This window comes from Schistocerca nitens, chromosome 7, assembly GCF_023898315.1.
Source record: "Schistocerca nitens isolate TAMUIC-IGC-003100 chromosome 7, iqSchNite1.1, whole genome shotgun sequence".
NCBI lineage: Eukaryota > Metazoa > Arthropoda > Insecta > Orthoptera > Acrididae > Schistocerca > Schistocerca nitens.
This window is the reverse complement of record NC_064620.1, coordinates 462,891,089-462,902,393: the sequence shown is the minus strand read 5'-3', so window position 1 is coordinate 462,902,393 and position 11,305 is coordinate 462,891,089. Positions and strand designations below refer to the sequence as shown.

Sequence of the window (11,305 nt, the reverse complement as noted above, 5' to 3'; positions counted from 1 at the left end):
GTGAATAGCCATCAACCTTTTGAGATACAATAAATTTTGTGGACTTCTTGGTAAAGACGTTTTTGGAGCACAACATGCTTTCAAACTCACCAAATTAGTTATATCATGACCAGTAAGTTTCTAAAATCACCCCTCTTGGAAAAATTTCTGCAGACACCCATGGAGATATGGTAGATAAATATTGTATGTATAGTCAAATTTCACGTGTGTCATAAGGTTTGAAAAGCACTCCATCTTCAGGTCACAAGTGGCCCATCGGGACCATCCGACCGCCGTGTCATCCTCAGATGAGGATGCGGATAGGAGGGGCGTGTGGTCAGCACATCGCTCTCCCGGTCGTTACGATGGTTTTCTTTGACCGGAGCCACTACTATTCGGTCGAGTAGCTCCTCAATTGGCATCACGAGGCTGAGTGCACCCCGAAAAATGGCAACAGCACATGGCGGCCTGGATGGTGACCCATCCAAGTGTCGGCCGCGCCCGACAGCGCTTAACTTCGGTGATCTGACGGGAACCGGTGAATCCACTGCGGCAAGGCCGTTGCCATAAGGTTTGAAGATAGAACTTTTTTTCTTGAATTGTGTGTGTGTGTGTGTGTGTGTGTGTGTCTGTGTGTGTGTGTGTATGTGTGTGTGTTTGCACAAATTCATAACTCATTACAGAGAAAGGAGACATTTGAGGCAACTCAGATGGGGATTCAATTGGAAAGTTTATACATCTGATGTACATTTGCACTAAATAGGACAACATACTATACAATACTGAAGTCAGAGATGGCTTGTAATCATATATTTGCTCATTTGCAGATCCAAAATGACTAGAACATTTTTGCTTCTCTTTATGGAATTGGAGGGTGGTGGTGAGGGAGAGGGGGACACATTTAAACATGAGCATAGTTGTGGAATTCCTAGACTCATTTCAACAAAACTTGGTGCATGTGTGACTTCATACCTGGACAAAAATAAACAAGTTGGGATAGGACATCACTAGCATTCATAGTCATTGTTCTAGAGGTGGGTAGAGGGTGAATAAAATTTTGAAAAAAATATTAGCACTGAATCCATAGTTTTCAAAATTGTCAAGCTAATAGATAACTATCCTGTTCTAGTAGAGGGTTGGGATAAATAAGTATATATGAAACGCTAGATGATCAACCAACTGTTGACACATTAGCATTACTTCATTTGAAAAATGCACTACAAATAATGCAGAAAGACAAAATAAAGTTGCTCAAACTTATATATTAGGTAACTTCTGAAACAATATTATGAAAACGAAAGTTGCTACTCACCATATAGTGGAGATGCTGAGTCGCAGATAAGCACAACAAAAAGACTGTCACAAAGCTTTTGGCCAAAAAGGCCTTCATGAAAAACAGACGACACACACACACACACACACACACACACACACACACACACACACACACACATATGCACACACACAAATGCAACACACACACATGACTGCAGTCTCAGGCAACCTTCTGAAACTATGATCTAAGAGTTCTTTAGCAACTAAACAATCAGTGTTTTCTAACACAACATCACTTATTAACTCTGTAAGAAATGTAATTAACCAGCAACATGCCTACAGAAAAAGCTTTTCTAACATTTTGAATTCTTTGAGGCGTTTAATGATGATGACGATTATGACCAAGATGTAGTTGTTGATAATGGTGATGATAAAAATGCTAAAAATAACAAGGAGAAATGGAAAATTGGCTGATAAGGCACTGAAAGAGGTATCATATCCATAGAGCATCTAATATGATGATGATAAAAATGCTAAAAATAACAAGGTGAAATGGAAAATTGGCAGATAAGGCACTGAAAGAGGTATCATATCCATAGAGCATCTAATATGAGTCAGACTCACTGGTAATGAATGAAAATGGAAGTATATCTGACTTTCTCAATTCATTACTTTCTCAAATAATATGATGAGTTCCTGTAGATGACATGAGCACTTCGTAATGTTGGTCCTGGTAATTTAGTGGTAAAGCACATGGCTGCATACTGAAATGTCACAGAATCAAATACCTGTTGGACCATGGAATATTTCAGTTTGCCTTTAGCTTAGTAGAGTCGGTGAAGGGAAGTCCCTGACAGCTGCAGTGGGCTTGGTGTGGCTGCTTCGGGTGTACACCTCAACCAATCATATAACATGATTTTGTATACATCTCTATGGCAACGCCTCACTGTTATCACAGCTGTAACTACTTTTTTCACCTGTGGCCATTTGCACTTCACAGTTGTAAACTGTCAGGAGTCTTCTTTTGCTGGGTATGTCATAGCCTTCAATTCCCAAGTATGTGAAGGTTTACCATGAACAACACATGGTTCAGATTCCAGTACATTCTAAAAGCCTTATTATTTGTTAAAAGACTGCAACCCAACATTTGTTCCAATCTGTATCAGTACAATGAAAGAAATAAAGAAAATTTTTACATCAGCAGCCACAGAACAGCACTCTACAAAAAGGGCCCACAATATGCAGGTTTAAAGTAAACCAATACACTGCCCAGTAAAGTTGTGACCTACCAAAATTAAGCCTAAATTTCAGCTATGGAAATTCCTGTTACAAAATCCATTTTACACATTAGAATACCATACTTACATGCAGAATAAGAAAGGCTCAGAAAAACATGTAAATGGTGTTAAGCAGACCATTTTATTTGTAATTTAATCATTTCGTTAATTAATGACATATTCAGAAGAATGTATTATTGCACTATGTATCAAGAATTGTAACCTGTTTTTATACATATGCAATGAGTCATTCAATGTTAAATAAAGTATTATTATTATTATTTATTATTTACTATCAGGTCCTCTTCCATGGTAGGATTACTGGAATGGGTTAGGAACACACAAGTCACCAAAGTGGTATCAAACTGAAAGTTTTTCACCAGGTCATTGAGCCATATAGCATTATTATCATTGTTATCATTATTGTCAACATCATCATTATTGCAAATAGTCTTCACGGGTTTGCCACCAGATCATGTTGTGCAAATTCCACAATATTTCCTCGGAGCAACTGTCCAACGTCTTCAGGTGATTCAGCCTTGCTTGTGGCTAGGTACAACTGCCAGAATCAAGTGTTTCTGTCATGCATCTGCTATCTAGCCACAAGCAAAGCTCAACCACCTGAAGATGTTGTTGCCCTGAGGAAATAGTGTAGAATTTGCACATGCTTGGTTGGCAATCCCATGAAGACTGTTTACAACATATCCTCCGGGAAAGCTTGAAGAGTCATACCATCATTATTGCTATTACTATTATTATTATTGTTATTATTACTATTATTATTATTATTATTATTATTATTGTTATTTCCTCTTAGGAATCATTTACTAAAGGCTGTAGAACAGCAGTCGAGGACAATGCACATCTAACAGTGTTGGAGATAAGAGACAGCAGAGATATATCAGAAACATTGATATTTAACAGAAATAATACCAACAGTCACACATCAGTATCATGCATTTCCCCACCATATCAGGCATTTGTAATTCTATTCCTACACACTTGTAATGGGTATTGTTTTGAACGTGTCCTGTAAAATACGCTTAACAAAATGAAGATTCATTACATATACACAGCCATTGAATACAACCAAGAAAGTGTTGTGAACCTTGACTCAGAAGAAATCTCCCTCTGTTTGTCAACAGCTGTCACTGTTTATCATAGAGTGAATTCATTAGAGGTATTGGAAAATCTCAAGCACACGTGCCTGATACTCTGTGTTTTAGCAAGATATTACTTGAGAGTTGTGATTTCTTACCCAACTGAGGGAATATTTGCAAAAGCTGCCAACACTTTCAGATGCTGCAATAGAGCACACACATGGTTCATGATCTGCATGTGGCTGTTGCTCTTATCTCAGCAGTGCTGTAAATGTGCAAGCTTGCTGTTGCATAGATAATGCTGTACACGGCAATTAGCAATCATTCAGTCACTACCACAGCAAGCAAGATGACTATCGTACCCCATACAGAAACACTGTTTACATGAAACTATGATTACTACTGGTGCCCTGACAGTTACAATGTTGTCTAAGGAGCATGAATATGCGGAAGATACTGTAGTGTTTAGCAAAGAGTGATGAGAAGAATTTGTTTTTGTACAGAGAAAAGACAAACCAGTGTCTCTTGTGTCAAATGATATTGTCACATAGGAAAGCAAGTAATTTAAAATGCCATCACAACACTAATCACAAAGAAAGAATATCATGTTGGTGCTCAACTGAGGAAAACTAAACGGACATTACCGAAGGAAAAACTTCAGCACAAGAGTAGAGTTATGTCCATGTTTACAAAGGAAGCAGATTTAGTAAATGCACAGAAATCTTACACAGAAGGTGAGTTTATAAAGATGAATATTGTGGAAGTTGTCTCTATTTTAGACCCCAAAAATTAGAAACAAAAAATCTTTCTTCATAAATGTTGACTAATAGTCTCTATCTTAAAATACATTGCTTAAGTTTGCTGCTCCCAAAGGTAACATTAGTGGCCACTGCTATAACAGTATTCATCTCTTATCAAAAATGCACTAGTTCAGAGCAATGTCACAAGCAAATAATTCTTCAGTTGTATGGTTTCTGGACACAAACTGTCAATTTACATGTGAATAAAAGACACAAATGTTATAGAGACTTGCATATAAAATGCATACACTCAATTCCTTACAAGTTATTCAGGAGAATCTTTAGAAAACACTCATGAATGAAAGAATTTGAGTCCTGGGTGTCACCACAATTCCATATAATTAGCTTTTTACCTAGTCTTGATAATAATTTTATTTCATGGTGAGTTATAGTCTATGTATGTTATTACATTGTTTCATTCAGGAATATTTCTTACAGCTCTTACAATTTTTTTTAATCACTATCATTTCATGTAGTTCTCAGTGATGCCTTCTGCTCAGTTTAAGAATCACATAAATGTAATGTGGGTTAATGAGAACTGTACAATACTAAATGTTTTTAAGCCAATAGAATATAAGAGTTTCCTGCCTGTATGTCGCAGGAGGTAGGAGTGGGACCAGGTCATCTACATCTACATCCACTCTCTGCAAACTACTGTGAAGTGAATGGCACAGGGTACTTCCCACTATATAAATTATTAAGGTTTCTTCCTGTTCCATTCACGTATGGAGCACAATATGAATGGTTGGTTAAATGCCTCCGTGTACAGTGCTATTAGTATCATCCTATCCTGTGGCCCCTATGGGAACAATATGTAGGAGGTTGCAATATATTCCCAGATTCATCAATCATATTGGTTTGCAAGCCACCTAAATTTTGTACAGGTTATCTTAATCGTGTAAATGCTGTGATCACAAGTCCTCCATCACTTACTATATGCAAAAAGCAGACATTCATTTCAACAAGATTACACAGATCATTGATAAACAGTTGAAACAATATATCTCCCTCAGTTATGCATTTACTTCATGGCGAATTATCCCACCTCTAGTGACATAATATGATGAGCATCCCTCAATTACACATTTATTATGATGGATTATCCCATCTCTAATGAGCTGATGCAGTTGTCCATGATCACTTCAGGGTATCAATAACAAAAAGAACATGTGTCCATAAAACTACACTAGCCTATGAAAAAATTTTCTCCATTACTTTACAGTCCTTCAAGAGGATAAATGAAACTTCTATAAAAAAATATTCAATAACTTACCTAATGACAGTGAAATGCCATTATACCAAAATCTGTCAACTACCTTAACAATTTTTCCACAGAAACTAGTAAAATGTTTTGTGCCAACATACTTCAGCTGATAAACTCAAACTAGCTCATACAAACAAATGTGTCAAACAACCTCTTTACAGCATTAGAAAAACCTATGTTCCACATCATCACAAATTGTTTTGAATGTTAATTATTGTCCATCCAACACAGTAACTTACCACTGACAGAGCATAAAATGATAGGCAAATAAATAATAAGGAAAAAGATGCCAAAACAAAATATAATTACAATAGGAAAACACCAAGCTTTTTATAATACGGTATATTACACCACACAGTTGAAGTGCTCCATGTGCTTAGAAACACAGATATGTGATCTCGATTTTTCCCTATAGAGACAGGCATAACAACATACAAGCAAATATAACCTGTACACATAAGTAAGAGAGCAAAGCTGAAAGTCACTTAAATCAACCCTGAGAATTCATTTGCCTTCTGGTTTTGCAAAAGAATTCAGCATCAATTTAATTAAGATGTAGCTCAAAATATGTAGCTATTCCATATCCATGAATGGAAGGTGCACAACAATCATTGTAAAAGATTATCAAAATAACAGTTCAGGTGTATGTCAGACTGTTAAAAAGAGGAAAAGAAAAATAGTTCACAAACTTCACATCAATTCCAGTTCTGAAGACAGACAATCCGTAAGTTGACAGATTTTGCTGCTCCATAATTTATGACTTGTGATATCATATGCTGGTAAGTTCATAAATTGGACAGATATTATTTTGTTGCTGTATGAGTATAGTGAGAAGGACACACATGGTTCGTTCACAACCATGCTGAAGGCACCTCTCTGGGCAGCTGAATACTCAGTTATAATTCATATTTAAGAACTGAATCATCTTTTAAATAAGCTATAATGTGTATAAACAGAATACTAGGAAAAAACTCTTCTCCATTAACTGCAAGAACTTCTACTCTTCTCCATTAACTACAAAAACTATTGTCAGTAGTTTCTGTATACCTGTTTGCAAGTGGTCAATACTTAATCATTTATACATCTGTTCAGTTACTTCTGGTAACTCATTGCATGCCATTATGATGTATATTATGCTTCTGCTGTGTGAAATATGACACGAATTAACCAATTAAATAACAAACAATATTAAGAAATAAATACAAAAAACTGTCAGATAGTGGTTAGAAGAAAGTATCACTGCAGTTGTATTTTTGTAAGACTGAATAAAACACAAAGTTCTTTAAAAATATTAGATGACTTGCTGAGTGGGATATAATAACATAATGTACTGCTTGGTAAATGCACACTGTTTGAGGACATACTATTGCTCACTTGTAAGATGGAGTGTTCTGTGCACTGTGCCTGCCCATCAATCAATACTTCACTGTACGTAAGCCTTGTAATGTGTGCTTTCATCACTGTGTTTTTCATTTTTAATTTTATTACCAATTGCCTCTGTGACATGATAACTCTCTATAGACTTTACTCAGCTTTTGTAATCTGATAAAGCTGTATGTTCATTTCTCTATATCACTAAAGAAATATCTCAATATTGTGTGGTTTTAGTTTATTAGTTAGAAAATGACATTTTCACTTTTAACATATGTGTGCTGCCAGGGAAGATTAGGAAATAAAACTTGCAGAATGTGCGAAAGATAAAAATGCACCTGGTGTCACCTCAAACACTCTCATTAGCATTTAATCATGTTTTGTTATGAAATTGTCAAGGAGATGTAATCAGTATCACACATTTAGGTCCTACTGTACAGCTCATGTCTAGTTTTATCTGTGTGGTATTATGAAGAGGCCTACACTTAATAACTGATTTGCAATTTTACACAGAAGTACTATGGCAAGTAATACGTTGTAATGTTCAAGAAAAGTATTTAGGTAGTGCAAGCTGTTTAAGTGACAGTAGCAATCAAAAATATAACCAATACCTGATGCATCTAGGAGAGGTGTTACTCAGTGAGAAATGTTATTTCTCAAAGTGGTGGAGAAAACACTTTTCCTACCCTCATATTTTGTTTTGTAACATTAACATTACTCTCTGTTTCTGCACTTGTAAATGCATGTTCATCCAAAGTTGTTTTACTATGCAATTAAAAATTACCTGTGTGCTTCATTATAAGTCATACACACAATGTGTGCTTTAATTTTGTTGCACTAGGTTTTTTGCTGCATTTAAAACTCACACAATATATAAAATTATCACACACATAAGTTTATCAAACCTGCACAACTATTTTCCAAATACTTCACCATTTCAAATTATCTGATTTTGAAAGAAACAAATATGTAAATAAAATAAACATTATATAACAGTGAAGAAAGCATATGGAGAATCAAGGTAACATATCTGAGAAACTTACCTGTCAAGCATGAGTTATCCAAGTTAGACTATGACATTTCACTCACAAACAACACAGCATTAAGTGAACACACCCACCAGTGAAATTGTACCGATGTTGACTGCTCCAAGGCACAGCGGCAACTGGTGACGGAGCTGTGCTCCCTTCTGATTGGCTACAGAGTGCAGCATCTCTGCGCTTGCTCAAATGCGGAGGGTGTGCTCCTCTCGTTCAGCCAATCATTGTGCGCCTGGGGTCCCTCGTCTTTTAGCAGTCATTTATGAGCTCCTCCATGGTGCAACCCTTTCTGCAATGGAAGGGGTTAGCACAAAAGACTGTCCATAATCCCACTACTAAAAAAGTTCCCACCCTACCAGCCATTTCATTTTTCCGGGCCCCTCTGTTTAACATTTCCACCCCTCGTACTCTGAAAGGGTTGGTGTGAGACTCAGAGCAGTGGAGGGGATCTCTATCACTGCAGTTCTATTAAAGAGTGATTTATCTGAAAAGGGTGTGTCTACTCCCATAAAACTATGCATGGCCTGTTATTGAAAATAGTATTATTAATCAAACTGGAAATAACCATATTATTGTTATGTCAATTAGAGCATTTTATTCTCATTTATTTACAAAAATGTGCCATTAAGCATGCTAAACTGCTGTTACTTTCTCTGTAACGTTTGTTAGTGTGCTGAAAACATTGCCTCAAATGAAATGAGGTTGTACATTTACAAAAGATGTAAAAGCAAATAGGCTATATGGCTACATAAAATTATAGAGCAACTCAAACTTATTAGGAGCATCAGACTAAAATAAATCACACTGGATATCAACGCACTGGGTAATAACTTGAAGCCCTGTAAGTCAAAGGGTATAAGCTACATTTAAAGTAAGCGCACCAAAACTTCTCTGCCAGTTTGGATACCGTACATCATTGTTTTTTCTCTTTAAAAGGTGGTTGGAAACAGCCCTTGCAGAGTCGCTTTTTTAGCACACAATGCAGTGCGTATTGGCGGAGGTTCTGTCAACCCTTTCCATTGTGAATAGCTCGTGTGTATGCTTCCTCAGCCCCCACTTTCCACTCCCCTCGCTTATTCAGGGAGGCGCCTGCCTTTCAACTCTCTCCCTAATAAAAGCGGGAAAAAAGAGAGGGTACATCGTTGTGAAAGGGTTCACAAAGTACGCTGGATTGGCGTGTGCTATACAACAAAGCTTTAAAGTCCACCCTAAACACAGACACTCCTCCCCTTTCGTTCCTTGGGCGCAAAAGTACAAAAAAACTCGGTAGAAGTCATACAAGGAAATTCATTAGAACAGTTCCTACAATATCTGCTTGCCGTTCAAAAATTATTATAGTAGACAGAAACGGCGCCATAGACAAAAAACAAATACATCCGTTAATACTGCAATAGCCAACCACTGTATGGATTGGCGCCGAAATAATAATGCATTTAATTTGCTGCGTTTTTGTTACTTACCTCCGAAACTAACGTGCATTTAATGAAACTTAGCTAGGAGACGGCTAGATTTTGCAAGCTGAAGCGTTTTACAAACTGAAATGTTTAAGAAATCAGCATTTGAAACCATGCGAGCTGATGCTGTTCGAAACAAGTGAACTTTCGAGATGAAACTGTACTAGCGCCCCACAATGAGGCTTAATGATGCCAACATTTCTGTGATGCGCATTTAATGGGTCGTAGGCCTTAATACGCTTTTTATTAAATTAGTTTCATACAAAAATATTTCAGCGTTCTTTAACGTTTGACTTAGGTAGTGGAATAGACTGCTCAGTACGGTACATTTAAATAAGACAAAACGGAGAGAACATCTTTTTTAACATCGAATTTTTATAAAACGAAGGAGTTTCACTTTGAAAATTTCATTTTATTACATTCACATTACTGTTACTATTGCAGGTAGAAGAAAGGATTGGTTTATAATTCACCGTATGTTTTGTCATTTTTTTTCATAGCAGATAAAAAAGTCAGTCTCTGTTCATGTCTTAACACCACTTGGCTTTCTCATCATCATACTAGTAATCACTCAAGTCAACAAAACATGAAAATTTACTTCGTTTGAAGGTATGTCAGTAGCGTCATCATGCTTTGTTACTTTTTCGTTTAACGAAATTTCTTCTAGTACACCGGTGGTCCATTTATCTTCGGTTTCAACATCTCGTTGGCAGACACGTGGTACCAACACAATTTTGACAATATTCAAATATGCCATTTGCCATCGTTTTGTTAAGGAAAGTAATCTAATTTACACTTTTACTGTGTTCAATGGTTTCTTTTCTTGTGTAACGTAAGCCCTACCAATTAAAAAATATCGTGTTCATTTAAACAGTAAGCGTAATCATTTGTGAAACAAATACGCCTCGCTTTAGGTTAAATAAGTGTTTCTCAGAAATTTAGGAACGATTTTTAATTGAATTGGCATCAACCATTGTTTCGACAAATTAATGATCTCAGAATAACGAGTGTGTAATGTATGTAACCCTGAGTACAGTTTGCACGTATTCCTTTCTGATTGTTGAATAACATTGAGAGCAGTATTTGTGTTTGGCGTTATAGTAATTACTTGTACTAGAGAGTTAAGAAAAAGGCGAAATTGACTAGTTCGAACCAAAGTAACGAAAAAATTTTCTTCGATCCAGGGTACAGGATTACACTTCGTGGCATGAAGTTCCTGATTACTGTTTAAAGCAGCCGCCAATGTCCTGCGCTTACTCCCAAATCTCTACGCAGTTACGTGAAGGTATGTGGAACTTATAATGGTAAGCTGCCGGTCTGTTGGACACGTACGGTACACACTGTGGATGGTATTCATGATGAGTAAGTTATTTTCTGGAATCGTCTATCACCCCCACTGTCACTTTAGTACAAACATAAAGTACATGGTATACGTCAATACGAAAAGCACACTTTTCGGGAAAATCGTCCATTAATATCTAAAAAGAAAAAAAAGCCGAACAAGAGGGCTGAACCCATTCCAGTCAACAATTCGTCTTACGTTTTAGCTGATATAAAAAAAATTCTCTGGCGCAGCTGGGACAGAGCAGCGACGTAGCAAAGCGGGGGGAGGGTGCAACGAAGCAGTGTTATTTCTTTCTTCTGATTAACATTCTGTTCGGGGCCCGCAGAGTCGGTAGAATACTAACACTAACTTATAGTCTATCTACAGTGAGCTCACCTTAGTGGAATTTGCGGGGAGAGGG

The 11,305-nt window shown here is 36.8% G+C and overlaps 1 pseudogene; it reads right to left on the bottom strand.

Moving 5' to 3' along the window:
• Window positions 1-427: 427 nt before the first annotated feature.
• On the bottom strand, window positions 428-545 carry LOC126196062 (5S ribosomal RNA; annotated as a pseudogene).
• Between the last annotated feature and the right edge of the window lie 10,760 nt (window positions 546-11,305).